This window comes from Arachis stenosperma, chromosome 6 (genome assembly GCF_014773155.1).
Source record: "Arachis stenosperma cultivar V10309 chromosome 6, arast.V10309.gnm1.PFL2, whole genome shotgun sequence".
NCBI classification, from domain to species: Eukaryota; Viridiplantae; Streptophyta; class Magnoliopsida; order Fabales; family Fabaceae; genus Arachis; species Arachis stenosperma.
The window spans coordinates 19,822,748-19,844,344 of NC_080382.1; positions in this window are offsets into that span (position 1 = coordinate 19,822,748).

Here is a 21,597-nt window from a genome sequence, read left to right on the forward strand (position 1 = left end):
GAAAGCGGATGAAAATGTCTCACGACCATGGTACAAAGCTCGGTTGATTGTGAAAGGCTTTAAACAAAAGAAAGATATTAATTTTGAGGAGATTTTCTCTCCAATTGTGAAGATGTCCTCTATTCGAGTTGTGCTTAGATTGGCGGCTAACTTGAATTTAGAGGTTGAACTGCTTGATGTAAAGACTGCATTCCTTCATGGTGATATAGATAAAGAAATTTATATAGAGCGACCAAAGGATTTCGAGGTTAAAGGAAATGAGCATCTTATATACAAGTTGAAAAAGATTTATATGGGATGAAGCAAACGCCAAGGCAGTATAGTACACGAAGTTTGATTCCTTCATGAAAGGTCATGGGTATAGTAAGACTTCTTCTAATCATTGTGTGTATGTCAAGAAATTCTTTGATGGTCATTTTATAATCCTCTTACTTTATATTGATAACATGTTGATTGTTGGACATGACACTAAAAAGATTGAAAGTCTTAAGAAAGACTTGAACATATCTTTTGCTACGAAGGATTTGGTCCTGCAAGAAAATTCTTGGCATGAGTATCACTCGTGACAAGAAGAATGGAAAATTATGGTTGTCACTGCAGAAGTATATTGAGAAGGTTTTATAGAGGTTTAGCATGAGTAATTCCAAAGTTGTTAATACTCCACTTGCTAGTCATTTCAAATTGAGTTCGCAGTAATGTCCTACAAGTGAGAAAGAAAAAGCAAAAATGAAGAAGACTCCATATGCATCTGCGGTTGGCAGTTTAACGCCATTATTGTTATGTATACATATATACTTGACCTTAATTAGCGAAATAGATTCTTAGATACCTTAGTGGTACTTCTAGAGATTGTGTATGTTTTGGGAGTGGTCAACTTGTGTTGGATGGTTACACAGATGCAGATATGGCTGGGGATCTTGATTCAAGAAAGTCTACTTCTGGTTATATGATAACTTTTGCAGGGGGAGCTGTGTCGTGGCAATCCCAACTTCAGAAATGTGTTGCTTTGCCTACTACAAAGGCAAAATACATTGTTGTTGTGGAAACTTTTAAGGAACTCTTGTGGATGAAGAAATTTCTACAAGAGTTAGGCATCAATCAAGAGAAGTTATTTTGTAACAGTCAAAGTGCTATCCATCTCAGCAAGAATCCGACATTTTATTCTAGATCGAAGCACATAGAGGTGAGGTATAACAGGATACGTCAAGCGCTTAAGATGAAGTCATATGCACTTGAGAAGATCCATACTGATGATAATGGTTCAGATATGATGACTAAAAGTTTACTTGCAGTGAAGTTTGATTCTTGCAAAGAGAAGGCGAACTTGGTAGAGCAGCCTATTCTCACTTGAATCGGTGAGGGAAAGATATTTTGGTGGGTCCCTAACTCAAATGGGTGTAAAACCCCATTTTTTTAAAATTTACCAATAAATTATTTATGGTTTATTATTATATTTATTCGAGATTATACTTTCAGAGATTTTTATATTAAACTGGGTATTTTCTTATTTATGATTTAAAGTTTTAGCCGTTGAAAAATAATGAGAATTTTGTACGCTTTAATTTGAATATTTAGATTTTAAATTTTATTTTATAATTTAAAAAATTAATTTAATTATTTTTAATTATTGAATTAGAGAATTTATTTGAATATAAATTGTAAGATAATAATTAAATAGTATTTTTATAGATATTATTATTAGATTAAAATTGATTTTCAATTACCACACTACCTCTATTTTACTAAAAATTACATAATTACCCTTATACTTAATTTTACCTTAACCTAATCCTAATTAAACACAACACACCCTCCCTTTTCCAGCAATAACCGCCAAAACCCCTGCTTCCCAAAACATACACCCACCCATATGTTCGAGAGCGAGAGTTGCGACGGAAGAAAGAAGAGAAGAAGGGAGGGGGTTGTCCTGCGCCGGCATTGTGCCTCATCGCCGTGGAGCCCATCACACACCTTGCCATCGATTTGTCTTGAAGTCACTGTTGAAACAGAACCACAAAGAAAAGAGAGAGAACAATGTTGAGAGGCAATCACGAGCCGTGAGCCACTGATCGAGAGGGAGGAGTCACCGTTGTTCATCCTCGTTGCTGCTATGCGCCGTCGTGTCACTAAGCCACCATGCACGTAGAGAGAGAGAGAGAGAGAGATCTAACGTGCAGCTGGTTCCCGTCCAGTCGCTGTAGTCGCCGTTGGATCCGCTGTGGCCATCGAGAGGTGCGCCGATGGGAGAGAGAATGGCAAGGTGGCTGCCGCAGAAATTATTGCCGGAGGAGGAGAAGGCTATGTCACCGTGATTCTGGCTGCCAGGAACGATTTTGTGGTTGCCGGAACCACCGCCGAAGCTTCTACTGTTTAGTTCAGTCATTACTCCTTAGTTACGGATCGAGTTCTGGTTGTTGCATGTCGTAATTAGAGTTGCGATTGTTGTTGTGAAAGTGGTAAGGAGTTGTGATTGTGATCGCCGTTGTTACGGGCCGGAAGAAAAACAGAGTTTTGTCGCGTAGTTGAGTCACGATCGAGGTAAGGGCATTTTTCTTAAACTTATTTTATTCTAAAAAATTGTTGTAAATCGATATTGATGCAAATAATATATTTTTGGTGATTATGTGAGTCTTATAGATTGAACTGAGTTGTTTTGGATAAATGAGTGATTTATTGATTGATTAAATTGGATTCTGAATTTTGGTATAATGATTATTGAGCATTGAACGTGTATTGATAATTGAGGTTGAATTATTGTGATTTATTGGATTGGTTGTTCGAATTCAGGGTTTTTGTTTATTTTCTTGAGTTGAGTTGGAGTTATTGAGATAATGATTTATTGGAAATTATTTGAATGATTGAGAGGTGTTTGGTTTGGTTATTGGGACCCTTGAAGGGTGACGAAGTCAGAATTTCAGAGGAAATGCTGCCAAAATTTTTATAAAACTCTGAGACTTTGTTTGAAGTGTTATCTAAAAAAATTAATTTAAAAATCATATTATTTGATTTTGATTTATTACGGAAAGAATCATATTTTTAGTTTGATTTATTGAGAAAAGAATTATGTTTTGAGTTTTATTTATTAAAAAAGGAATTATGTTTTAAATTTGATTTATTAAGAAAAGTATTATGTTTTGAGTTTAATTTATTGAGAAAATAGTTTTGTTTTGAGTTTGATTTATTAAGAAAATTAATAAAAGAATTATGATTTGAGTTCGATTTATTAAGAAAACAATTTTGTTTCGAGTTTGATTCATTAATAAAAGGATTATGTTCTGAGCTTGATTTACTATGAAAAGAATTGAGTTGATTAAAGAATTCCATTTTTATAAGTTTTGGTGAATTTACTGTATTTAAATTTGATTGGTAAAAAAAGATGATTTTGGGTCTTTGAAAAATTATTGAACTTGAGAATGAAGTTGAAAGGGAGCTTTAAGCAATTATTTCAAATCTGAAAGTTATGCTTTTTGGAAATTTCAAATGAAATTGAATAGATTTTCGAGGTTAATTTGAGACTTCTGATTTGGTGAAAAGGAGTTTTATGAAAGAGAAAAGAATTTGAATTATTTCTAAAAATAGACTTTTTTTGAATTTTTGAGCTTCTAGGGTAATATGAAAGGAAGGTGATTTTGTCCTGCTTGCTCTCAGTCGGTATTTGAGCTTCTGGGATAGATATAAAGATTGTAATTTTGTCCCACTTGCTCCTAGTTGGTATTTGAGCTTCTGGGATAGATGCAAGGATTGTGATTTTGTCCTGCTTACTCCCAGTTGGAATTTGAACTTCTGGGATAAATGCAAGGATTGTGGTTTTGACCCGCTTACTCCCAGTTAGAATTTGAGCTTCTGGGTAAGATGCAAGGATTGTCGTTTTGTCCCGCTTGCTCCCAGTCGGAATTGAGACTTTGTTGACCATTCGTCGCAAGATGTGACCGAGCACTTATACCTTCCCGAATGATTCCCCAAATGGATATTGATCAATGAATATGAATACGAGCTTTGGGGATGCGCCCTGAGGGACTGTCCAGGGTTAGCTACCAAACATGTCGGATTTGACTGTATAATCGACAGATGAGCTCATTGGTCATAGAACAGGCGTGCATCATTTACATTTGTGTGTATTGTTTGGATGTGCATCTTGTATTTGGCTTGCTTATTTGCATAATTGTACCTATATGCTAATTGAACTAATTGCCTTAACTATCCTCTCTGTTTATATTTTCCTCAAGGTTGCGAGAACTAGACGGTCATTGAACCGGTTAGGTGACATGTTTAATGGTTCAATGGTCTAACCGGGATTGAACCGGTTTCATTAAATATATAATAAAATTATTAAAAATTCAATACACAATTTTAAATATACAAATTCAATAATTTCTTAATTAATAAAATTCAAAATTTTATAATTTGACATAATAATTTATTCATATTTTATTATTAAAAATATATAAAATAAAAAATTTTTAACTAACTTCTAAATTATCACAAAATAATCAGCAGGAAAATTCATTGATCATTGTAATAAAAGTTTAAAATCACAAACTTAAAATCCAACAACAAAACTCAGAAAAATCAAAATCTAAACCCAAATCCAAAGAATCTAGAAAAAGAAAAACTAACCAAAACAATCCAAACTTAACATCTAAACTAAATTTAAAATCACATGAGCAAGAATCCAACTCATAACACAATCCCACCTCAAAAGCTAGAATCTTAGAAATTGAAATTGAAGAAGTAGTGGCTTAATTATTACCGGAGTCACGGCAAAGGAGGAACGGCGGTGACAGAGTAAGCTCGGAAGAGGATCATTTTGCAAAGGCGAGGCCCCGAGCAGAGATTTCACGGCAAGGCTCTAGGCATAGATTCACGAAGGAGAGGACATGCTTGAAAAGGATCGAGCAACTGTTCGCGTGACGTAGAGGAGAAGAAGATCGAGGATGAGGTCGACGACGACACCCTCTGTCACGGCCGACGACAACGATTACAGAGGTGAGCTTCACGACGAGCACAGAGACGGTGAGCAGAAGAGTGGCGGCGACTGGGGGTGACGACGGCTAGTGGGGCTTCACGATGCGCAGAGACGGTGAGGAAGAGAAGAGTGGCAGCGGCTGCGGGGCTGACAATGGCTGGGGGCTAATGGTGGCGGCGGTGTTTTCTCTCATAGGGTTAGGCAGAGGGAAATTAGGGATTTTGGTTGGAATATGAGAGCGAGAGAGAAGGGAGAGGGGCGTGTTTTTCAGGGGTGCGGTTTTTACTTTTTTTTCATCAAAACGATGCTGAAGGAGAGAACCAGTCTTTTAGAAAACCTGGCCGGTTCAGCTGGTTCACCAGTTAACCACCGATTCAGCCAATTTATAAACCAATTTTTCACAAGGCGGTTTTAGGAGTTAACCGGACTGGCTATAAGACTGGTTCGGTTAACCCGGTCGATTCGGTCCGGTTTCAGAATCTTAGTTTTCCTTGTATTGATTTGTCTGTGCTTGAACAACTGAGAGATCTCTTATGCTAGCGGTGGTGACGTTGAGGGTTGTTCCTGATGTGGTACTGGCTATAATTGTTCTCTAAGTGTATTTTCCTTGTACAGTTTGATGCCAGTAACTGATTCTATTTTGAGACTGAGTTTTGATGGTGATTTGATTTGAGTTAGGCCGGAGGCCGTGTTTTTACTTGATTTGGGTCGGAGGCCGAGTTGATTTGATTTAGGTCGGAGGCCGTAACGAGATTTGATTATATGTTGAGTCAGAGGCTAAAATTGATTATGTTATGAGATATTAATTTAATTTTGAAATTTTTTTAACTAAAGAAGTGAACTTTGAATTTTTGGATAATTAATCATTAATGTTTTGAATAGATTCATAAGACGAACGATAATCACTGCAGTTGAAATCAATTCTTTTCTTATACGTATCCTCTTATAATAATTCTTAAAAATCCTCTAACCAACAAGGACGATGTTCTCACCCCTTATAAATTTTTCTTTTTAGGACAGACAAATAATTTAAGGAGTTATTTCTGTGTGTGTGTGTGTGTGTGTGTGTGACATTCTAATAGTAATAGTGTTACATTATTGAATATCTAGAGTTTTGGTTAGAGGGCCCTCACCAAGTGTGGTTTTTAACCACACTAATCCCAATACAAGTACTCGTTCACCTGAAAATCCTACCAGGTCTCCAGTGGATAGTTGTAGTATGTTGACACTCAACTTCATTTTCTGAAATGTGGAGTAAAATAGAACATTGGCGCTGCTTCCTGGGTCCAACAAGCTAAGACTTTGTGAACTATTGGGTCTTCCAGTTGAATAGAGATGACGACTGGGTCGTCTATGTTGAGTTCGGTTGAATTGAAATCGGACGATTGGAACGTCATTTCAGGAAAGTTAGGCAAAGTTTGATGATTGTTGATGGTGTTCTCTACAGCAAGCATAGCTCGGTAAGTGCGTTTGCGAGCAGAGCTTGATGCTCCACCACCAGCAAAGCCCACAGATATGCAATTAATCACACCTCGGGGTTGATTGGGCTGAGGTGTATGTGCTTTGTCCATATCTCGAGAAGATTGACCTGCAGAAGATAAGTCAGATTGATGTGCGTTACGCTTTTGGATGTGGCCGCTGATATATTTGTCCAGATGTCCTTGCCAAGCTAAGCGCTCGAGCAAGTCTTTGGCTACAACACACTCATCAGTAGTGTGTCCGTGTTTCTGATGAAAAGCACAGTACTTTGTCTTGTCCACATTCTTCGTATCTTGGTAGGTTTCAGCCTTCTGAGGAGATTTGATTAGTTTCGAATTCAGTATTTCTTTGATGATTTTCTCCCTTTTCATGTTGAACTGGGTATAAGAATCAAAACGCGGTGTCAACCAGAAAGGTTTCTTGTTGTTTCGAGCTTTATCGTCATTCTTATTGGTTTGATTCTTATCGGATTTTTGAGTTTGGTGCAACTCTTCAATCTCCATTTGACCCTTGGCTTTCTCTCGAAACTCGGCCAAGATTTTGGGTTTGGCCACTGTGATGGCCTCTTGGAACTTTTTGGGGCAGAGTCCACTCTTTATAGCATGCTGGTGTACCTCAGGGTGAAGGTTTGGGATGCTCATCGCTACTTTGGTGAAACGGATGACATACTTCCTTAAAATTTCATGCTGTCCTTACTTGATAGAGTTCAGATAGTCGGAATCATGTAAATAGATGGAAGATGCAGCGAACTGATCTTCGAATTGCTTAGCGAGCTCCTGAAAGCACGAAATTGAACCTGTAGGCAAAAAATAAAAATCAACAAGTACAAGACTGTCTAAAAAGGTAGAAAAAGAACGACATAAAATAGGATCAGAAGCACCATTCACTATCATCATAGATCGAAATTTCTTGATGTGCTTTCTTGGATCTCCCATGCCATCATGGGGAGTCGAAGTGATTGGTAATGCGAAGTTCCTAGGCAGTTTGAAATTCATGACGTTGGTCGTGAATGGTCCAACAACGTTGTCCAATCTATCATCATCATCGTTTTGTTGGTCTCTCTCTGGTTATTGAGTTTCAGAGATGTATGTTGGATTAGAATTTTCTTCACCTCTGGTTGCTCATTGTGATAATCATTATTTTCAATTCGAGCATTAGTTAACTCGGCTATTTGGTTTGTCATTTATTGGTTATTTTCCGCCATGCGCTGATTAACTTGTTGTAACTCGGTTACTATCCGAAGAAATTCAGATGGTGTGGGAGGAGGTTGGTCAGCAATGAATAGGTATGGGAGTTTTGGGACCTAAGAAAGAAGGGTTTTTGTTTCTACACCCCACGGTGGGCACTAATTGTTCTTGTGGAGGTTGGCCGCTGTATAGCTCGTCCGCCGATGAGTATCTGCGAGCTTTTTGTCAGGATGAGTTATACGTTGGTAACGAGAGAACAAGGGGGTACCTGCAAAAGGCAGTCCGATACTCAAATCGGTGAGTGATAATAAATTTTACAAATTGCAATAATCTGAACAATCTTCTTACTCTTTTCTTTATATCTGAAATAAAAAGTAACGGTAATATCTCCGAGTAATGATGCTTTAAATGGAGAATAATAGTATATATGAGCATTTTAGTACTTGTTTGAATGACTGTTATTGACAACCAATCTATAATACTCATAATTGAATTATAACGTATAACCAATTTATAACGGTCATATCAAATAGTATTAAAAGATCATTTTTATTATGGAATTAAACCTAATATACCATTTTGATTCTTATTTCTCGAATAAAAGTCGTTATTGGTAAAACACACAGCTAGTGGTTCACTACTTCAATTCCGTATTTAATTTAAGTTACTTGTTTTTATGGACTAGTTATGGTACTATTTAGTTTTAAATCGCCGAAAGAATACACACATATAGGTTTGGAGCAGTGAAGGTGGATACCATTTTGATTCTTATTTCTCGATAAAAGTCGTTATTGGTAAACACACAGCTAGTGGTTCACTACTTCAATTCCGTATTTAATTTAAGTTACTTGTTTTTATGGACTAGTTATGGTACTATTTAGTTTTAAATCGCCGAAAGAATACACACATATAGGTTTGGAGCAGTGAAGGTGGATCGAGCACTCGAAGGTTGGTGGACAAATCTTTATAAAATCTTGCAATTGAATTTGAATCGCCCATAATGAAAGCGATCAATCATACTCTTTTACACTTTCAAAGGTTCATTTCAATCTTCTTTGTGCCCTCTCAAATAAAATATATCTATATGCTCATGCAGTATATTAGAGGGGTTAGCAACCTAGCCGCGGTAATAATAACAATAACAATAACAATAACAATAACAATAACAATAATAATAATAATAATAATAATAATAATAATAATAATAATAATAATAATAATAATTTTTATCTAACAAAAATATTTAAATTTTTAATTTTTGTTAATTTTTAAATAAAATTTTTGAATTTTTTATTTTTTATTTTTATTTTCAACTCCACTTCTCTGTTTTTTTTTATAAATACTTTGATGATATTATTTCTAATTTAAATTTGTAATTTTCAGAACATGATATTATCAAAACGGTAAATTTTACACTTAATTTTATAAATTAAATGGTAATCTAATTGATATAATATTTTAATTATTTTTTAAATTATATATTATATAAATATAATTAATTTTTATATATTGTATAATTATTTGTTACTTTTAATTTTTAAAAAATTCAAGTTTTAATTTTTACACTATCTTAAAAGACTATATTTTATAATAACTTTTTTAACATTAAAATTTTTAATAATGATTCTTTAAATACTAATAAGTAAAAAAATAATTTTTAATAAATTTTTAAAAATTATTTGTTGTTCCATTTTAAATTTATAAGCTTCTAAAAATGTAGATTTTTTTAAATATGAACTAAAACACAAAAATTTTTTATTTTTATTCAGTTTGATTTTTTGATATTTTATTTGAATCTAAATGAATATTTTTTTATTAATATTTATGTTTTAAAGTTAATAGATTAATTTAAAAGTAAAAAAGTGTCAATAATTTGTATAAGTAGAAATCGAATCACGGTTATTTGATTTAACATATCTATTCTATTATATAAAAATCGGGTTTCTGCACTTAATGATGAAGCTAACGTGGCATGCTTCTGAGAGTGTTTCTCGATTTATTTCTTTTAGGAAAAGCATGAGGAGCCAATGGAATACTTGTACAATGTGTACAATAGAGGTTTATAGAGTATTAGAGATATAATCATTAGTGTTATCTTTTCTCATCCCCAAAATCAATTTAATCTTTTGGGAAGATGTTTATTATTCTTAGTACTCGGATGGTTATTCTAGATAGTATGAGAGATGTTTATTTTGTAACTCAATAGTCCATTGTACACATTGTATAAATAGTCCATTGTCTCCCTAGCGGGATCCTTTATTTTAACTTATTAAATATAAGTTATTACGACAAACTAACTATAATAATTAATTGATTTGATTAGATATCATTTAATTTATTATAATTTATATCAATTTGATTTGGTAGTATTTCCTAATTTATTTATTTTAATATTCTGTTAATATTTTTTTATTTATTTTTTTAATTTATTAAACCAATTTTATTGTGTGTACTAATTAATTGATTTGATTAATTTATTAGTCATTAAAATAATAAATCTATGAATAAAATAGGCAATTGAAATATTTTCAGCTAATAATTAAATCAAATAAAATCATATCATATATATTGAGGTAAATTCAAATAATGTGAATTAAGGACTAAATTAAAATAAGATAATTTTTTACTTTTTCAAGTTAAGCGCAACAAATACAAATTAATTTTGTTAGATAATCATAGTTGTCTGGTCTACTATATATAGATGGCCACACAAAATTATAAGAATCGTGATTTTTATCGCTCTTACTATTTCAACTCTTTTTTTCTTTTTTTTTTAATGTATAATTTCTTTTATCTAGAAATGTACCCAAAATGAGAAAGTACGAATGAATGTTTTATTGATTGTTTGTTTGATGAATATATCTCAATTTAGGTATTCTACTACTGTGGATGGAAGTTGACCTGTAGCAATTCAAAATGACCAATATATTTTTTTATAGTATTAGATAGAAGAATATTTGTTAAAATGAATATAACCATTGTAATGAATTTTTTTTTCAATTGTTATATTTTTATGTCAGTCGTGTAAATTCTTTGAAGGCACAAGATAATAAAATAGGTTGACTTTAATATTATTAGAAGCTAAATTTAATAGTTCAAATAAGCACCACTAATTATGTTAAAAAAGTAATTTTATAATAATAATATAATTTACATATTAATTTTTTTTGAATAAATTCATTTCAAAATTAAATATAAAAATTAGACTCAATTACGCTAAAATTTTAAAAGTAACATAGAATTTGACAACAAAATTAACATTCATTAAGGAAATAAATTTATTTATGGCTATTTTCTAATCATAAATAATAACAAAACTTATGAAAAAATATTAATGTCATCATTTTTATTAATTAAATCATAATATTAGGTAGTTGATAGTTTTATAGGCGAAAATTATTAAGTAATTACGTAAAAATTAGCAACGAACAAGTAATAAAGATTCAGAAAAAAATCAATTATATAATACCAATTTCATAATTAAAATATGTCACATATCATATTCTCATATATTCTATTTATTATCTATTCTATTATATAAAAATCAGGTTTTTACACTTAATGATGGAGTTAACGTGACATACTTATGAGAGTGTTTAGCGATTTGTTTCTTTTAACTCATTAAATACAATTTATTATAATAAATTAACTATATCAACTAATTGATTTGATTAGATATTTAAATATCACATAATTTATTATAATTTATATCAATTTGATTTGGTAGTATTTTTTAATTTATTTTTTTAATGTTCTGTTAGTATTTTTTAATTTATTAAACCAAATTAATTATACTAATTATCTATATTAATTAACTAATTAGATTAATTAATTAATTATTAAAATAATAAATCTATGAATTAAATAGGTCCTCGAGATATTTTTCACTAAGAATTCAATCAAATCAAATTATATTTATTAAGCTAAATTTAAATCCTGTAAATTAAGGCCTAAACTAAAATAAGATTTTTTTTTACTCATTCAAATTGAACGCAATAAATAAAATTAATTTTTTTAGATAATCATGACCTTTTGATCTTCTATATATAAATAGCCACACAAAATTATAAAAATCATCATATTTTTAAGTTACTACACAAATATTATATTTTAGATAATTATATATTTTTTATGTTATTTTGAAAATTATTATATAATTTTAAGATTATTTAATTATATTTATTTTTTTAAAAGCATTGTTATTATTGTAGAGTAACTAATGTTTGTGATAATCTAAAATTGAGAAATAAAAATATAAAACATTAATATACTGAGTTTTTAAAGTATAAATCTTGAAGTAAATATATGTGATTATAATTAATGATCACAATTTGAAAGTCTTTATTTTATTTCAATTTGTTTAGGACATACTTATCTTAAATTTTATTTCTTTATTAATTAGTAATTTTTTTGTACATTTAATTGTCATTAATTTATATAAATTAAAATGTATAATTTTAAAAAATAGATACGTGTCTAAAAAATAAAAAAATATTTTTTTATTAGTAAAAAATTTATGTCGCTTTAACTTTTTTTTGGCATCATATCTTATATTTTTACTATAATTAAAAGTTAGAGGTAAATTATTAAATACAAATTAGCAAAAAAATATAATACTTAATGAATTATCATAATCACATTTAAAGGTATTTAAGTTATTTTCATATAATAAAAGTGATATGCTTCAAAAAATATTTGTATATAATTTACTAACAAATATATGAGATATTTATCATAATTTTTATTTTTAATAAAAATATCATCTATTCTATTATATAAAAATCAAGTTTTTATACTTAATGATGGAGCTGACATAGCATGCTTTTGAGAGTGTTTTTCAATTTATTTGTTTTAACTCATTAAACACAAGTTATTACGATAAACTAATTATATCAACTAATTGATTTAATTAGATATTTAAATATCACATAATTTATTATAATTTATATTAATTTGATTTGATAATATTTTTTAATTTATTTCTTTTAATATTTTGTTAGTATTTTTAATTTATTTTTTAATTTATTAAACCAAATTTATTGTGTATAGTAATTAACTAATTAGTCATTAAATAATAAATCTTTGAATAAAATAGGCAACTGAGATATGTTTAACTAATAATTAAATTAAATAAAATCAAATCATTGAGCCAAACTCATATTATGTGAATTAAGGACTAAATTAAAATAAGATGATTTCTTACCTATTCAAATTTAATGTAATAAATACAAATTAATTTTATTAGACAACCATAGTCGTCTGATCTATTTTATATAGATGGCCACACAAAATTATAAGAATCATTATTTTTATGGCAAATGCTATTTCAACTTTTTCTTTTCTTCTTTTTTTCCTTTATGTATATTTTTTTATGTATAAATGTACCCAAAATGAGAAATTACGGATGATGTTTTATTGATTGTTTGTTTGATAAATATATCTCAATTTCGGCATTCTACCACTGTGGATAGAAGTTGACCCATAGTAATTCAAGGTAATCAGTATATTTTTTTTATAGTATTAGATAGAAGAATATTTGTTAAAATGAATATACTCATTGTAATGAATTTTTTTAATTATTAGATTTTTATGTTAAATTTTTTGAAGGTATGAGATAATAAAATAAGTTGATTTTAATATCATTAGAAGTTAAATTTAATGGTTCAAGTAAGTACCACTAATTTTGTTAACAAAGTAATTTTGTATACTAACTTGATTTACATATTAATTTTTTTTGAGTAAATTCATTTCAAAATGTAAAAATTAGACTCAATTAGGCTAAAATTTTAAAGGTAATATAAAATTTTGCAACAAAATAAATTAACATTCATTAAGAAAATAAATTTATATAGGGCTCTTTCCTAATTATAAATAATAATAAGACTTATAGAAAAATATTAATGTCAACATTCTTATTAACCAAATCATAATATTAGGTAATTGATAGTTTCATAGACAAAATTTATTAAATAATTACGTTAAAACTAGCAATGAATAAGCAATAAAGATTCATAAAAAATCTATTACATATTACTAATTTTATAATTAAAATATGTCACATATCATATTATCATCTCTTCTATTTATTGTCTATTCTATTATATAAAAATTAGGTTTTTGCACTTAATGATGGAGTTGACGTGACATGCTTTTGAGAATGTTTAGCGATTTATTTTTTTAACTCATTAAATACAATTTATTACGATAAATTAACTATATCAACTAATTAATTTTATTAGATATTTAAATATCACATAATTTATTATAATTTATATCAATTTGATTTAGTAGTATTTCCTAATTTATTTTTTTTAATATTCTGTTAGTATTTTTTAATTTATTAAACCAAATTAATTATACTAATTATCTGTATTAATTAATTAGATTAGTTTATTAATTATTAAAATAATAAATCTATGAATAAAATAGGCTCTCCAGATATTTTTCACTAATAATTAAATGAAATCAAATCATACATATTGAGCTAAATTCAAATCATGTGAATTAATGATTGAACTAAAATAAGATGATTTTTTACCTATTCAAATTGAATGCAATAAATACAAATTAATTTTGTTAGATAATCATAGTCTTGTGATCTTCTATATATAGATAGCCACACAAAATTATAAGAACCATCATTTTTATCGCTTTTGTGATTTCAATTCTTCTTTTCTTATTTTTATGTATAAATGTACTTAATTAAAATGTGAAGGTATGATGAGTGTTTCATTAATTATTTGTTTGACAAATATTATAGTCCAAAAATATCTCAATTTAAGCATTTTACCACTGTCGATGAAAGTTGAACCTGTAGTAATTCAGGATGATCATGAATTTTTTATAGTATTACGTAGAAAATATTTTTTATAATGAATATATCCATTGTAATTAATTTTCTTTGTCAATCTGTTATCTTTTACCTAACAAACAATATCTATGTTGAATATATTATTTTCATCAGAAGTCATACATAATTGATTGATAATTCTATATATAAAAATACTCCTGTGATAACTAAATACCATATTGTTATCTAACTAAAGTCAATTCTCCTATAATTATACTAATGTATAGTACTATCAGATGAAAATTAATTAAATTATATTTATTTTTGACGAGGTAGGTAACCTTTTAGGCCTCACGGTTGGAGTTGAGAAAGGTTTGAAAAGTGTTAACAATACAAATACTTTTTATTTTTAATACCCAATAATAAATATATAAATTAAAACTAATATTGTTTCGTACAAAATCATAAAATGTATATTATACTTAAAATATATATTCCGTATTAACTGTCATTGTTTATCAATTACATTATAATAAATCTGGTTATTAAAAAAGATTAAAATTAACTTAAATATACGCAATATTATTCCATGCCTTTTATTTTTATTTTATCATCATAAAAAATCATACATATTATAAGAGAACATCATCTTTTTACCAACGATTCTTCTATTCAATAAATTTTATAAAAAACAGATGGATACTTTTGTTATTTTCAGTTCTTTGATAAATATGGACAACGCATAATAATATTGTGTTTGGAAAGAATATATGAGATTTTAAAAGGTTGAAGCATAGGTTTAGTCCTTAACATATTCGTAAATAAATTGCAGAGTAGATAAAAAGATAGTTAATAAAAGAATAAATTGTTAAAACTTCTTCAATGTTAACCGTCGTAGTATATGATAGGTGTTCTATAACTTTTTGGATTTGATTGTTTCTTTATTATTATATGTTGTTCTGTTTAATTTATGCTAAAAAGACTTATAATAATCATTTTATCATAGTAGTGTAAAAGTTGTAGATGTTATATTTATTTTGTATACTCTTAAATCTCATATCTTTGATGAATATTTGTGACTGAATAGTTTTTAAAATAAATTAGTTTAATATCTATTATATATTTTATTTAAATTATAACCGTGAGTAAATTTTTTTTTCAAAGCAAATAATACTATTTTTTCATAAAAACAACATTTGATTAATTGTAAAATTAGCTTATATCATAGATAATGATAAATATCTTAGCATTAAATCTGCTATAAAATAAACTTCTAAAAATATTATGTTATATTATATAATTTAGTTATATTTTTTTATTAATCTATATTATTTGACATATTTTTAAAAAGGGTTATTCATATTTTTTTAAATTATTAAATCAAATTCATTACAACTAATTAATTAGGTTGATTAAATATATAGATATCTTATAATTTAATATAATTTAATTTATATAGATACATAATTTTTAGAATTTTACTGTTTATGGTAATAAATTCTAGAGATAATTTTTGTAAGTTATAAATTTATTTTTTTATCTGCATATTCAACTTTAAGAATAATTTTTTAATTTTTTATTTATAAATACATTATTTTCTACTTTAATATATGAATTTTTTATGAATTTTTAACTGCATAATTCACTCTACTAAAAATAAATTAATTTATGAAAATTTAAATTTAAATATATTATCTATAAAATTATATAAAAATTTAATTATATAAAATTCAATAGTTTCTTTCAAAACATACTTAAATATATTATCTATTATATATAATCATTAGGATAAACAAGCAAATATAAATTAAATATATAATTTAATTTTAATTTAAAATAAAACTAAATAAATTGTCAAAAAAATTACAACTAATTTTGTTTTTAATTTTTTTATAAGTTTATTTAAAAGTAAAAATTTCTCTATAACCACTAACATCATTAATAAAAAAATTATAAGTCTTATAAAATAAAAAATATATAAGATAAATAACACATATATAATTTTTGTAATTTTAATCGTAAACTATGGACAAATTTAAAAAAATCTTATGGATCAACATGCAATATATATATATATATTTTAAATTTTTCAAACTTATCAATATTTAAGTTATCTATACATCACTTCTCAAAATATTATGATTTTACAAGTTATAATATATGATATTAGTTATTGTTATATATATGAAAAATGTGACTTATTTACGTATTGTTTGTATTAGAAGAATTTATAGAAAAATAAAATGCTAGAGAAGAAAATAGATTAAAAAATCAATTTTTCATTGTTTGAATCAACAAAGAAATTGAATGGAAAACAAAAAAGGTGTATGTGAAACTTATGTAAATTTTTTCTCTTCAAAATTACAAAAATCTGATGGAGAAGTGCAAACATGGGTAAAAATACAGAGTTACCCTTTAAGTTATAATTTATATATAATATATAAAAATATTAATGTAATTTTACTCCATTATAATTTTCTCTCTTCTTACTTTTTCTTCCATCCAAGTAAAAGAATTTTTTTTTCTATTTTCTTTCTATTTATTTTTTTTTCTATTTTCTTTCCATTTATTTTTTTTTCATCTAAACAACACAAAAAATATATTTTTCTTTTCATTTTTCTTTCCTCTCATTTCTTTATTTTCATTTTCTTTCCTCTTATTTTCCATCTAAACAACACAAAAAATATCCAAACAATAGCTTAGTATTTATCCATTTATCTCCTATTATAAGGTTGTAAGAACTGGACCGGTCAATAAACCAGTAGAGTGACTGGTTCAATGATTTAAAGGTTCAACCAAGGTTCCACCGATTTAACTAAATATATATTAAAATTATTAGAAAATTAATATATAATTTTAAATATTTAAATTTAATAAATTTTAGGTTAATAAAATTTAAAACTATAGTTAAAAATTAACAAATTACTTCAACCATCATATTTTATAACTAACAAAAATTAAAATAGAAGAAGCATATTTACCTCAGAATTTACAAAAAGTTCATACTCTACCACAACACATCAACTCAGAATCAGAAAGAACAAGAAGCAAAATCACCAAATTAGAAAAAATCAGCATAAACTCAAATAATTCAAAATTAGAATGATAGCGTAAAGTCATAAACAACTCAAAACCAGAAAAAATTTCAACATAAACAATGTAGTAAAGCAATGCATCATAACGCCATCAACTAAGAATCAAACAAATCAACAACAAACAAGTGAAGCAACTCAGAAATCAGAATAAATAAAATTAACAAACACAACAGAGGAAACAAATGAAAAACTAAAGTGAAAAAGGGAAGAAATCAGTGAAAATAAAACAAAGACCACGAAGATGTTGAGGGACGACGAAGATTGAAGAACTCAAAGGCGACGGCGAAGAGCTCACGGCGGCACAGGTACATTCGCACTTTAGACAGAGAGGTGCTCGACACAGACAGAGAAGAGATGTCTCGGAGACAGAGGCATTTTTGACGACGAGAAAGAGGTGGCCGACGACGGAAACGACAGAGATGACTGGTAGCGTCTAAGACTAAGAGCGAGATAGATTGGGAGATTTTGCCATTTTGGTGAGACTAAGAGTGAGAGAGAAGAGAGAAGAGAGAAGCAGAGAAGCTCGGGAAGCCATGCACATCAACCACAGCTCCACTGCCTCCTTCCTCCGTTGCTGCCGTGCTCCGACAAGCGCTTCGCTCATTCTTTCGTTGCTCTCCAAAGAACCTTTGAATTAGGGATTTTGATTTTGGTATGTTGGTGACACTGAGAGTGAGAGAAGGGAGAGGGGATTGGGGGCATTTGGGCTATACGTTTTGTAACACCCTAACTATCAAAATGTCACGCTTCCAGCTGCGCCACTTTGATAGCTCGGGTATTACGATGACTCTTATAATATTTAATACTAAAATATGAGCCTGTTTAAAACTTTAAACTGTATAACCGCTCCAAAATACTTTTTGTTAGGTAACATACATCCATACATACAATACAACTTACAAAACTCACAAAGAATATATATATATATATATATATATATATATATATATATATATATATATATATATATATATATATATATATAATTTTACAAGCATTAACTAATACAATTCTTATCCCTCTTATAGAATGTATAAAGATAAAGGCGAGGGAATAATGAATAATAACTAAAGTAATACAAAACATCACGACAACAACAACTAGGTAAACTCTTCGTGACTTCTGCGTCCATATCCTGAAAAGGGAAATTTGTAGAGGGGGTGAGAACATTATCTTCGAAAGGGTTCTCAGTAGAGGGTTTTTGAGAATTACTATAATAGGACACATGAAGGTAAAACCATTACAGTGATTGATAACCGCCTTATGCATCTTTTCAAAACCAAAGATTTAATATCAAAATTCCGAAATTCTTTCTGGAAGAGAAAACTGTTAACTCTTCAAAAATCCGAAAGCCTTTCTAAAAGTTTAGTTCTTCATACTTTTCTAAGCCAAAAACACAAACCAAACACGGCCTTCAGTCCATCTCATAATCAATTACGGCCCTAGGCCCAAACATTTCAATCCACAACCAATCCATCACAATCCAACATAATTTCAGTCGCAAACACAAGTAAGAAAGCTCAAGCACAAACAGGCAGTTACATCAAGTAGAACAACTAACAGTTAAACACAATTAATCACATGGGCAAACCAAGTACAATTTGTACACTCAAACAATGTCACATAGATGCATATGATGAATGTCTGTCCTAGTGGCTGATGAGTCTCATCTGTCGATTATAAAGCCAATCCGACATGTCCTGGTAGCTAACCATTGGACTGTCCCTCTGTCGTGCATCCCCAACTCGAGTTATTCTCAATCATAATAATCAATATATATACACAACACCGACACTGGTGTTTATTCACGGGGGCGAGCTCATCCAGAACTTTCACAGTGTCCAGCCACACTTACGACATAGGGTTAGCAGAGTATCGAGTCTCCACCTGGAGCACATGGTGGCTAGCCACTGCTTTCATCTAGGGAAACTCGTATCTCAGATAATTGGAAGTGCAACAATCACTTTATCAGCTCAAAAATCACCCATATTCATACTCAGCCATCCGACTCATAACATATTCCACAGTCAGCCATAATTCATTATAATATACAGCCATTCTGGCTCATAACATATTCCACAATCAGCCATACTTCATTATCATATACAGCCATTCTGGCTCATAACATAAAAGCACTTCAACCATTCAACATCATCAAACTCATAAAATCATCATTCAAGCCATAAATCACTTTTTCTCAATTCACTTTACTTTGAAATAAAAAATCAATTCTTTTCAGTCCTGGCTTTAAAATTTTTATTCCTCAAATTATTTCAGGCTCATAAGCCACTTTTACTCAAAGTAGGTTCCCTGTTCAAAACAAAGCCACCTTCGGCATCATCTTTCCAAAACCATGGCAAATTAAAGATCTCTTCTAAAATATTCAAAATCATCCATCCAAAAAAAGGATTTTGTAACAAAAGTTCCTTGGCAAAGTCTCAAGTCTTTAGGGGAGAATAACATAATTCATTTCCTCAAATTCGTTTAAAATCTGTATAACCTTAATTTTCTTGATTTGAATAAATAAAAATAAGAATAGAATTTAAGCCAAACCAAGTTGTGTAATCAATTACTCCAGCCACATTTTCAAAATCCTTTCTTTTACTTAAACTAAAACTAATTTCAATCCCATGCTTAAAATCTGAAAGTTGCCAACGGCTCAAAAATCACTTTAGTTTTTTCTAAACCTGAACTTTAAAAGATACTTTAAACTTTTCCTAAAACGTCGTAAAAATAAGGTTTATCAATCAAGATTCAAGTTCTTTCAAAACCACTGAAACCCCTCCAATTGAACTCCTTAAGTTAATTTCAAAGACATAAGCCTTTTCACCTTTAAAACAGCTTAAGGCACAAGCTCCTTCTAAATATCTTGCACCCAAGGGTAAAAAAATACTTTTCTTAAGAAATAAAGCTGAATTATAGTTCTCTTTTTAATAATTCATTTCGAAACACAATTCTTCACCTTTGTAAATAGTTCAAGTAAAATAGTACAAGTATTATACTCATAACTCTCCAACTAACATTTCGAATAGAATCTTAGATTTTCGTAGAAATTTCGGCAGCACCTCCCCTAAAACATGGACTCTGCCACCCTTTTCGCGTCCCATCCAAACCATTCTACAATCCTCTTTAAAGGGTTCAAAACCAAATCAGCTCAAAATCCAACTGAATCCAAAGGTGCATTTCCATTTTCATATTTCAAGAAAACCAAATCAAACTCAAATCGATTTCCAACGGATTACACTTGATTTCAAAGTTTTAAAGAAGCGACTTTAAAGAAACACTTCAAAACCGTCCGTTTTACAAAACCAAATAATAATCGAATCAACCAAGCATTCATATTCATCCAAGACAACCAACATTACATAAGACTTATACAATCACTCAAGGATACATTTTTTCCACATAATATCCATATATAATTCCAATTTATAAAATAGGCTTTTCTGAAAAGGCCCCTACCTCGAATAATCGAAACCCGAAAGCTACACAACGCGTCAAAACTCCTTCTCCTCGGCCTGTAACCTTGACATCCGCAACCTCAACTCCAACCCACTTCCAACATAGAATAATCGAGACTCAATCTTATAGCAATTAATGCCGCAAAACCTCAGCGTACGATAATATAGCAGTGATTACAGGCTTTTTGAAACAAAGACGCTTACCGCAACTAAGAAGAAGTGACTGAGCCAAGTAGCGGCATCCTCAGCAGTAATTCCGGTGGCCACAGGACTGCTTCTGGCGGCCAGATCAGCGGCAAGGCTTCTTCCTCCTTCGGCAGCAACAACAGCGGTGTTTTCTAGCAACCACAAATCTCCGGCAACAGTAACAGAAGCTCCAGCTAAGCACCGCGGAGCAGCAGTTCGGCAGTGATGGAGGTAGACGGCGGTGACGGGACGGTAGCTACCAGACACGATGCCTCATCCCCTTCGGCCATGGCTCGCATCTTCTTCCCCCTCTCCTGTTCGCGACTCCAACGGCGGCGGCAAGGACAGGTTCGACGGGAAGATCCAATGAAGGTGGCGGCGAGGATGCGACAGTGGTAGTGCAGCTTCTCTACAACGATGGTGGCCACTCCTG